The sequence below is a fragment of the Mus musculus genome, chromosome X, assembly GCF_000001635.26.
Source record: "Mus musculus strain C57BL/6J chromosome X, GRCm38.p6 C57BL/6J".
NCBI lineage: Eukaryota > Metazoa > Chordata > Mammalia > Rodentia > Muridae > Mus > Mus musculus.
In genome coordinates, this window is record NC_000086.7 from 5,693,479 (window position 1) to 5,702,624 (window position 9,146).

The following is a 9,146-nucleotide window of genomic DNA, read 5'->3' on the forward strand; positions in this document are numbered from 1 at the left end:
ATAAAAAATGGCTTAAAAACAAACACTATAGGAGTGAAGCCATTCTGGGCAACAACATACAGTATGAGCCAATCCAGGGAAATGGGTCTTTGAAGATACTTTTGAATTAGAATGATATTTTTATGTAACTTCTGTTATAAAAAAAACAGCCTTCAAAAATATGGTATTTAAAAATGTTTCTTTAATGAGATATTAAAGTTGCATCTTCCTGTGTTCATATACAAAAACTGGCAGCCAAAATTTGTAACATGAAAATAATGCATTGATATTGATTTTGGAGACCCTGGATTGTTTAAACTGTTAAAAACTTAGCTCTGTCTTCTAAAAATTATAGCTATGCTCTATGACTTCACTCTTTTAAAAAGATATATTATTTTGATATTGTAAAAGAAACTTCAAAGATTATAGTAAAGTATATAAAGCTATGGGTCATTTTAAAAATTGTTAAATGTTTTATTGTAATGTACTTATTAATATATGATGTGTTTAATAAAATAACTAATGATGATTAAATTATAATGACTTTAGAAAGTTATAATGGACAACGGCAATCGAATTATGGGCCCATGAAGGGGGCCATTCTTATGATGATGGCTATGAATCTGGTGATGAAAATGGTGGATATGGTAGCAGAAGGTTTTAAAATAAAACTGAAATGGGTTACAGTTCTTAGGAGGAAAGAGAATGAGGAGCTGCCAGGAAAGATGCAGGTTACTTTGAGATGGTTGTTCCAAATGCATTAGAGAGACAGTAAAAATTTGCTACAGAAGGAATGATGGTCTATAATCGGAAAAGTTACTGCAGCCTAAACAGAAAACCATCCTTGTTTAGGACTATCATAGCTACAGTTTTCAAAGAATACAGCAATTGATGCAATATACATTAGATATACATCCCTGAGATATTTCTATATGCTATAGCCTTTTCTCTTTCTTTTCATCACTTCAGGTATATTTTGCTCTGTAAATTATGGTAATATCAGGACTGAAAATTAAGAAATTTGTTAATTTAAAAATGTAAGAAGTTTATAGCATTAAAAGGCTAAGAGTCACTGGCTCTTGAGTTTGCTTGAGCTGTGGCAAGGCTCCAGCAAGCCCAAGTGCTCTCTTAACCGAGATGGTTGCAGTTTTTCCTAACTTATTAATCTTTATCTGTCCTGACATTGGTTTCAGCTTAAATTGACTCATATGAGAAACTGTTATTTTTATTTATATGTTTATTTATATGTATTTATTATACTAGAATAGCTTCAATTAAAAACTATAATTTTAAGGTTCAAGCCTAGAAAGGATTGATAGCCAGTAACCTTGAAGATGATCAAATCCTTTAATATGTTTAGAAATATATTTAGAATCATTCTAAGTACTGATGCAGTTAATTTCAAGATTAAAGCTTTATTTCTTCTCCTGTTTTATGCTTGAAATGTAGCTTAGAGCACATAACTACGAACAAGTGAAGGTTGTTTAACTCAAATATATTAGGTAGGTACTAGCCCTCAAACAAGTCAGAGAGCTGCTGAATATTGCATTTAATGTTTAAACTTACCATGACAGACAGAGACTACCAAACAGTCACACACACACACACACACACACACACACACACACACACACACACACACACACATGTACACACAAGATCTCCAAAAAGATTTGGCCACAGCGACAAAGGGCACTAACTAACTCGATTGTGGTATGATAACCACTGGGCATAACTGCTCCAATGCCTTGCCTGCTGCCAGGGCCCAGCCTGAACAGGACAAACAGAGAACACTGGAGCATTTATTGCCACATGTTGCCAAGACAAGGTGAGGACAATCTCTCCCATGTCCCTTCTCCACAGAAAAGAACCTCTTCATCTTCTGGGCCTGATGTCCAAAGATTGTCTCGGCCCTTGGTGCCATAGAGACACAGGAGCCTGGGATAACTGTCTGGGTAATAAAATATGGACTAGTCTCTGTTACTTTAATTTATCCTTCTTCAAATCCTTGATCACATTGATAGCTAAGTTAATTGTAGCTTGACAGCTAGTAAACAATGGGCAACTAGCTCCTCACCTCAAGGTAATCCACTACTGTAATAGTTCATTATTCAATTCATTAGTTAATTAAAAGTACTAGCTTTCTTACTAAAAAGGGCAAACAGGTTTGCCTTGTCCACAATCTTCATATTAAATGACTGCTCTCCATAATGAGCTGCCTATGTCTTACGGCAAAGAATTAAATAGAAAAAGTTAATTTAAGGTCTGAGGATCTAAAAAGATGTTTAAGAATCTAAAACAGGTGCTTTAAGATATATAAATGCAAGTTATAAATGTATAAAACATAGCTTAAGATATATAGAAAAAAGGGGAAAATGTTTCATACTTCCCCCATGTTATAATAAGATTTCAAAAATCAGAATTTTAACATTAATCAAAAGAGTTCTGATAAGCCAATGGAACACTGGCAGTTTACAGTTAGTCACAAGCTCAAGATTTTAAATTCCCTTTGGTTTCTTCTGAATATAGACTTCCAGGTGCTTCTCTTCATACTAAAACACCTTCTGTTCAATCTGTATTTCTACCCTTCTGGACTGAGAAAAAGGACTATCACATGCCTATAGCTTTTACTGGATCTCAAAGGCATAACTCTTCCTGTTGTCTTACAGATACCTGTTAACTACTATTTACTAAAGTTCACATAAGTTTCAATGAATCAAATAGTCATGAGATTTGTATCCACCTGTCACAGATCAAATGGCCTCTGGATATGCATATCTGCTTGTTCTTGAAAATGGGATTTTTCCCTTGGCCTTGGGATTCCTTACCTTCCCCCAGTTACTAGACAGTTTTAACTCTAGTCCGTAGTGCATATTTGTCTCAGCAGATTTTCACCTGATTGACAGATTTCATCCAGGGATCATCTAGATGAATTCTGGACCTGCTGAAAGCTGTTGCTAACCTGTCTAGCTGATATGATTCTTCCTATCATCTAAATCAGCTAATCAGATGCTTCTGATAAATGCTCCCTTGTCCAGCCTTTGACTAGCATTTCAGCCTTCCTGGGCCCATTTGACAACATCCTAACATCAGCAGGAAGCAGTCACAGAAGTAAATTATGATGTCCATTGTCCCACCTTACAAGCTGAAATGCTAAGTCAAAAGGAACCCCCCTGGGCCCATGCTGAAAAGAATCCCATTTCCTGATCCTGACTACCCCAAGAGCCATGAAATGGGATGGAAATATCAGGCCTGGGACTAGCAATGGGTCATCAGACAACACCTACAGGACCCATTAAAAATCATACTAGTAAAAGACTCTGGGGACTAGTGTTCTCTTTTGTGTTGTCTTGGGCTGCTGAGGCATATGCTCCAGTACAACACATATGAACTTTGATTAGAAATACACACAGGGACCTAACTACTAATACCACTGCCTATGGCTCCCCCACCCTCACCTTTGATATACCTGTCCCTCAAATTGAATCCCTGATTGGGGGAATAGATATGTATTTTAGTGTTATATGGGGGTGAAACATTAGGTCACTGAGCAACTGATAAGGATGATTATATTCAGTTACAGAGGGTTGAGGGCCACTCTGAAAAACTGGAAAAAAAAATCAACCCTGTTCAAATTGAGATTAAATAAGGTAGGGAATAGTACAGGGAAACAGAGGATCTGTTTTTGATAAGGCCACCTGAGAACAACTATATCCCCTATGGGAATGCTCATTACAACCACCTGGAAGAAGAAAAAGAAAGTTCTGTCTCCACCTAGACAAAGGACAAATGACCCAATATATACTTTTGGTCTGAGAGTGCCAGAAAGGGGCCCTCTTTGGCACAGAAAAGAACAGCCAGCCCTCATCTGCCCAGACATGGACTTGGTTACCTCACTGACCACCATAGCCTGCTCTGGGTACTGTCACCTCTGTCTCTGACATTCCTGCCCCAGTACAAGCTTTGCTGGAGACCAACACTGCCAGCCAGACTCCAGTTGGTGGGCATATCAATGCTACACTCAGCTTGTTTCCAATGTACAGGATACAGGGGGGACTTAGGGACTCTGTCTTTTTTTTTTTTTTTTGATTTTTTGCAAAATGTTTATTCTATTAATTCACTGCATTCATAAGATGTTAACATTTTAAATGTTTATCATTTCTAAGTAAACCAGAATAAACACTTTTATCATAGATGTCGCTAATAATGATTAATACTTTTTAAAGGACCTAAAGTTCTCCCAAATTTTAGTACAGGTAGTTTTATTGTATGTTTCATCTAGCAGATATTTTTTAAAAAGTATGTAGAAATAATTGTTTCCAACTAAGTAAATATACCATGTTATCAATCTGCCAAATCAAAAGCGCTCGCCAAGCTGAATAATAAGTTACAAAGAAATAATAATTCTGGGTTACACGGATTATGCAGTGTTTTCAAAGCTCTTTAAGAATTACCCACTAACACAAATCTCTGACACTTAACAGCTGGAAGGTAAGTTTCACAGTAATGTAATTTTAACTTCCATTTACATTTATTTTAATATATTACTACGATGTTTATGTCACAATGGTGTGTTCCAGTGTTTACAATTTACAGTTTCAATTTGTACATAAGTAACTCACTAATATGAGAGACAGCTCTTACTATTGTAAACTGTCCCTAAGAAAAATAAACCACCCTACATAAAACTATAAAAATGGCCTGACTTAAACAGATTAATGAAACATGGTTTTTCATATTTGAGCTGTTTTCTAAATATCAGCATGTAACTTTGCCTATTTAATGTATGACAGCTACAACTTTATTCACTGAGAAATTATGCATTTATTTTCTTCAACCACTTTTTCGCTTTATCTCAAAAAAAAAAAAATCCTTGACTTGCTATTTTTAGTCTGCAAATGCTAAACTGTACTTTTGGGGGCAAGCCAAAGAAAGATGATAAACATTGTAAACAACAAAATTCCCCAAATTAATGTTTGAATTTTTCCTTTAGACCATTTAAAAAGTCAGTTACACAGTTTCATCTTTCTTTCCTTTTTCTTTTCTTTCTTTAGACAGAAACTAGTGAGAGGTAGAGCCCTGGATGGACTGGGACTGAGATCCACCTGCCACACCTGCCACACCTCTGGAGGCCAGGGTTGGAGATTTATGCCCGCACAGCCAGAAGCACTATTTCATTTTTTAAACACCAATACAAATAAATTACTGGCAGGTCAGTACCATCCTGGGACCTAAAATTCTAATTGAATAAAAATCTTTCAATATTCCATTATGTAGCTTAGAATAGTTATATAATTTGATTAAACTGGTCAAAGTAGTAAGAAACATACTGTCTAGTAAACAGTTAGTCATTTTGCTTTTGGAGGGAAGACAGTCTAAGAACAGAGACTAACAAACAATCAGAAAAAAAATTAAAAAGGAAAAAAAAGGTCACAGGGCAGTTTAAACCTCTGCAATCTATTTGACCTATCCAGTATTCAGATCTAAAACAGAATTTTCAATTTTTTTTTGAATAATCTCCATTCTTTCCTTGAATATCAAACTGATTGGTAGTCACAGCTTCACACACAATCAGAGCTTTATAGCTTGTTCATACAATACAGTATTAGTAATGTCAAAAAACAAAAACAACTAAATTCCAAACTACAAAGAAAATCTACTCAAGTATTACATTCAGCGTTGAAATCATTTACTACCATGACAACAGATTTGGCTTAAATCACTTTTGCACACACTCGGACCCAGAACGGACTCCCTAGCCACTCATCTACTCTGCAACACAAGGCCATTTAGTCAGAGATAGCATTCTTCAAGCCAAACTTTAAATAGATTATAAAAAGTAATTTCTAATTTTTACAGAAATGTTTCTTCAAAAAATATTTTCTCTCACTCCCTCATCTCCTATACTGAAGGATGTATAATGTTTTTTGTTTTCTCTCCCAAGCTAAATCTGAACCCTCAAAATTGATTCCAGGCAGAAAATTCCTGCAAATTAAAATAAAAAACAAAAATAGAAAAATTATATATATATATATATATATATATATATATATATATATATATATATATACTGATTGGAATCCTCCAGCATTTGAAAATCATTTAGAGATGAATTTTGGGCTCTTCCTACTCGCAATTTCAAAAATCCGTCATATTTAGGGCTTACTTCCCATTCTTTCCTGGCTACTTCCTCCCCTCCAAAACAGTTCAACAGAGGCTCAAGTTTAGTGGGAAGAGAAGCTTCTGAGTAGTTTTTGTAGGCTTTGTTTTTACTTCGGTGATCTGGGTGGCACGTATTGCTCTTTCCCATTACGTCGAGTCACTCCCTGAGGTGTAGCCCTATGGCTGAACTGGCGTCTCTGTTCCCTGATTTTTCCAGCCGCTCCCCTGGGAATGGTGTTGCCTCGGAAGCCAGAATGATCCTTACTAGCCCTTGTTTCTGGTTTCTCATGCGGCTTCTCAACAGGCTTCTCGGGAGCTCCGTTCTCTTCATTTCTGGTGGGGGATACTGCATTAGACCGGAGTTCCCGCAGCGGCTGTAGGAGAACTGGAGATGGCTCTTTAGGAGGCTTCTGGCACACTTCAGCATAGCTTAACTTTCGAGGTTCCTGCAGGGCCACCACTCTCGGTGGGTTTATGTTACTAGTGCAAGGTGAAGCAGTGTTTGCCGGGGATGGCTTTGTGGCAGTTGGAGAAGACACTGGCACAGCTACTGGGTTGAGAGTGTCCTTTGGAACAGCAGAGTCCTCCATCTGATCCTGCTCTTGCTGAGTTGTGCTTAACACAGGAGGCTCAGCTGTACACGGAGAACTAGGACTTATGCTGAGCGGCGCAGAAGTGCAGTCTGTCTGTCCGTCCTCTCCAGGCACTGGGCAACTAACTCGCACGTCCTTGCTGTCCTTTTCTCTGCAGACACCTTTAACGACATCAGACATTCTATTCTCCAAACCAAGTTCATCTGGCACTCTCGATGAGCTTCCAGGTAAAGGAGGGAAATTTGTAGCAAGCAAGTCAAACTTCGGAGTTGGAGCCTTGGCTTCAGTTGCTGCAGGTTGGGGTCTTGGGATCCTGTCATCATCCCTTCGCCTTCGGCCTCTGAAGAGAGTTCGTCTGCCTCTTCCAAAGTCCCCATTCTGTTCCATCTGTAAAATGGGAGCCTCCTTTGGAAGATAAGTTTGTTCCTGCTGCCCTGTTACTGTTGGGTTATGCCGTTCAGAAAGAAAGATCCTTGAACTAGATCTGCTCAGTGGTCCATCTCCCAATGACACGGAGCCCTCTGTTGAGTGTTCTGAACCACTGGATGACCTAAAATGAGGCTTCACAGGATTTTTTGGGAATGGTCAGCCCATATTCATAGCAGCAGCATTTGTTTTGTAAGATCCTGGTGAACTAAAGTCATTCACAAAACTATCATTGGGAAAGGGAGCCAGTGGTGTTTCAAAGTAAGGTGCAGGACTTGGAGACCAAGACTGAGGCACAAGACTATACACTGAGTACTGCTGAGGATTATACACTGGTTGCATGAAGACTGGTGAGGGATATTGGGTAGGAGTCTGAATAGGTTGAGTATACATACTAGAATCCATTAATCGATAACCATTCTTAGCAAAAAATGTATTGATGGCTTTTATCCTTGCCATGATTGGCTTGCCCTGAAATGTTTTAACTTCTTCTCTTAAGTATTTAAAAGCCTGCTGCGCATCTGTGTCTGACTGGAAAGTGATGTACCAGTTGCTGTTGTGCGCAAACTCACAGCTTATCACTTTGGGGCAGTTTTCATTTTTAAACAAAGCTTTCACTTCCTCTACAGGCGTTGTCTCAGGAATCTCTCTGAGAATCACAATACATCGTTTATGACTTAGTCTCACCTTTTCTCCCTTCTCATCAACTTGTACCATAGGGGAAGATCTCAATACTTCAAGAATTAAATCTGTATTTGTAGTCAATTTTTTTTATTTCTTCCATGTTGGCAACCGTCCATATCAGGATGAACTGATCACTATCCATTTGAGATATCAAGTAAAGATCCTTTGATAAATTTTCTCGTGAGAAACAGAATTCCAATTGTTTTTTCAGACATTCTTTTAAATCTTCTGTAGAAATTGATGAACTGCTTTCTCTAGAAACATCATAGAGTTGGTAACTCAGGTCTTCAGGTCCTAAGATCATTCCATCAGCTGACTCTTCAACATCTGCAGTATTCCTTGTGATTTCACAAGATGGAGAATACATTACTTCATATTCCTTACACATATCTTCTGAAAGTTCTGTATTGCCCTCAGGGTGAGATCCAGATGTGGCTGCAGTTTCATGCCAAGAGGGTTCAGTTACAGGAGTGACATCCGGATTTCCAGAAGGAATTTCTTGCCATACTTTGGCATTAGGATTTAAACCAGTGCCTTTAGATGTCACCTGCTTCAAAGCCATGATGCATCAAGGTATATTCCATATTTGTCAATCAATAATCTCTCTATATAAGGTTCTCCCCAAGACTCTACTTCACAGATCTCTTCATGTCTTTAGTTAGCAACTTATAGTTTATCTTAATTTTCCCCCATTTTTAGTTTGTTCATAAAAACCCCATTGTATGGTCTTTGTGGCTTACGGTAACTGCAGCTGGGACTCTGTCTTTATGCATCAAGTAAGGACCCTGGAATGATGGTCACCATCTAGAGATGTCAGGACACCAATATCAGGATCTTAGACATCATTAATCCCAACAAAGTGTTCAAAGACAGCCTCAAAGCAAAGTTAACTACCCAGCAATTTGTTTCTGCCACTATACGACTGATAGGCCTCTCCCCAACCATGGTCATCTCCCCCTCTACCCTAGGAGTTCTTCCTTCTCCCTTAGAAACAGAAGATGGTCTTGAGGATGTGAAACCTGGGCCCCAAGATGAAAAGGTCGTGATTGATACAGGTCAGTATTCATGATTCAGAAAGTAATTACCAAGACTTGTAATCCATTGGTATTAACTCTCAAATATTGGGACTCTTTCCCTCTCTGTTCTGACTGGGAAGTTGGACGGACCTGGGGATTCAGAGCTTATGTGACAGGAAAAGACTTGAGAACATTTTTAACAGTCGAACAATTGGCAAAACCCTAGGCCCAGTGGAACCTCTAGAACAAATCTCAAAACCTAGTTCTGTGACAAAAATAAGTGTTG

At 38.2% G+C, this 9,146-nt stretch overlaps 1 pseudogene; it reads right to left on the bottom strand.

Moving 5' to 3' along the window:
• Nucleotides 1–6,051: 6,051 nt before the first annotated feature.
• On the bottom strand, nt 6,052–8,594 carry Gm14373 (predicted gene 14373; annotated as a pseudogene).
• Between the last annotated feature and the right edge of the window lie 552 nt (nt 8,595–9,146).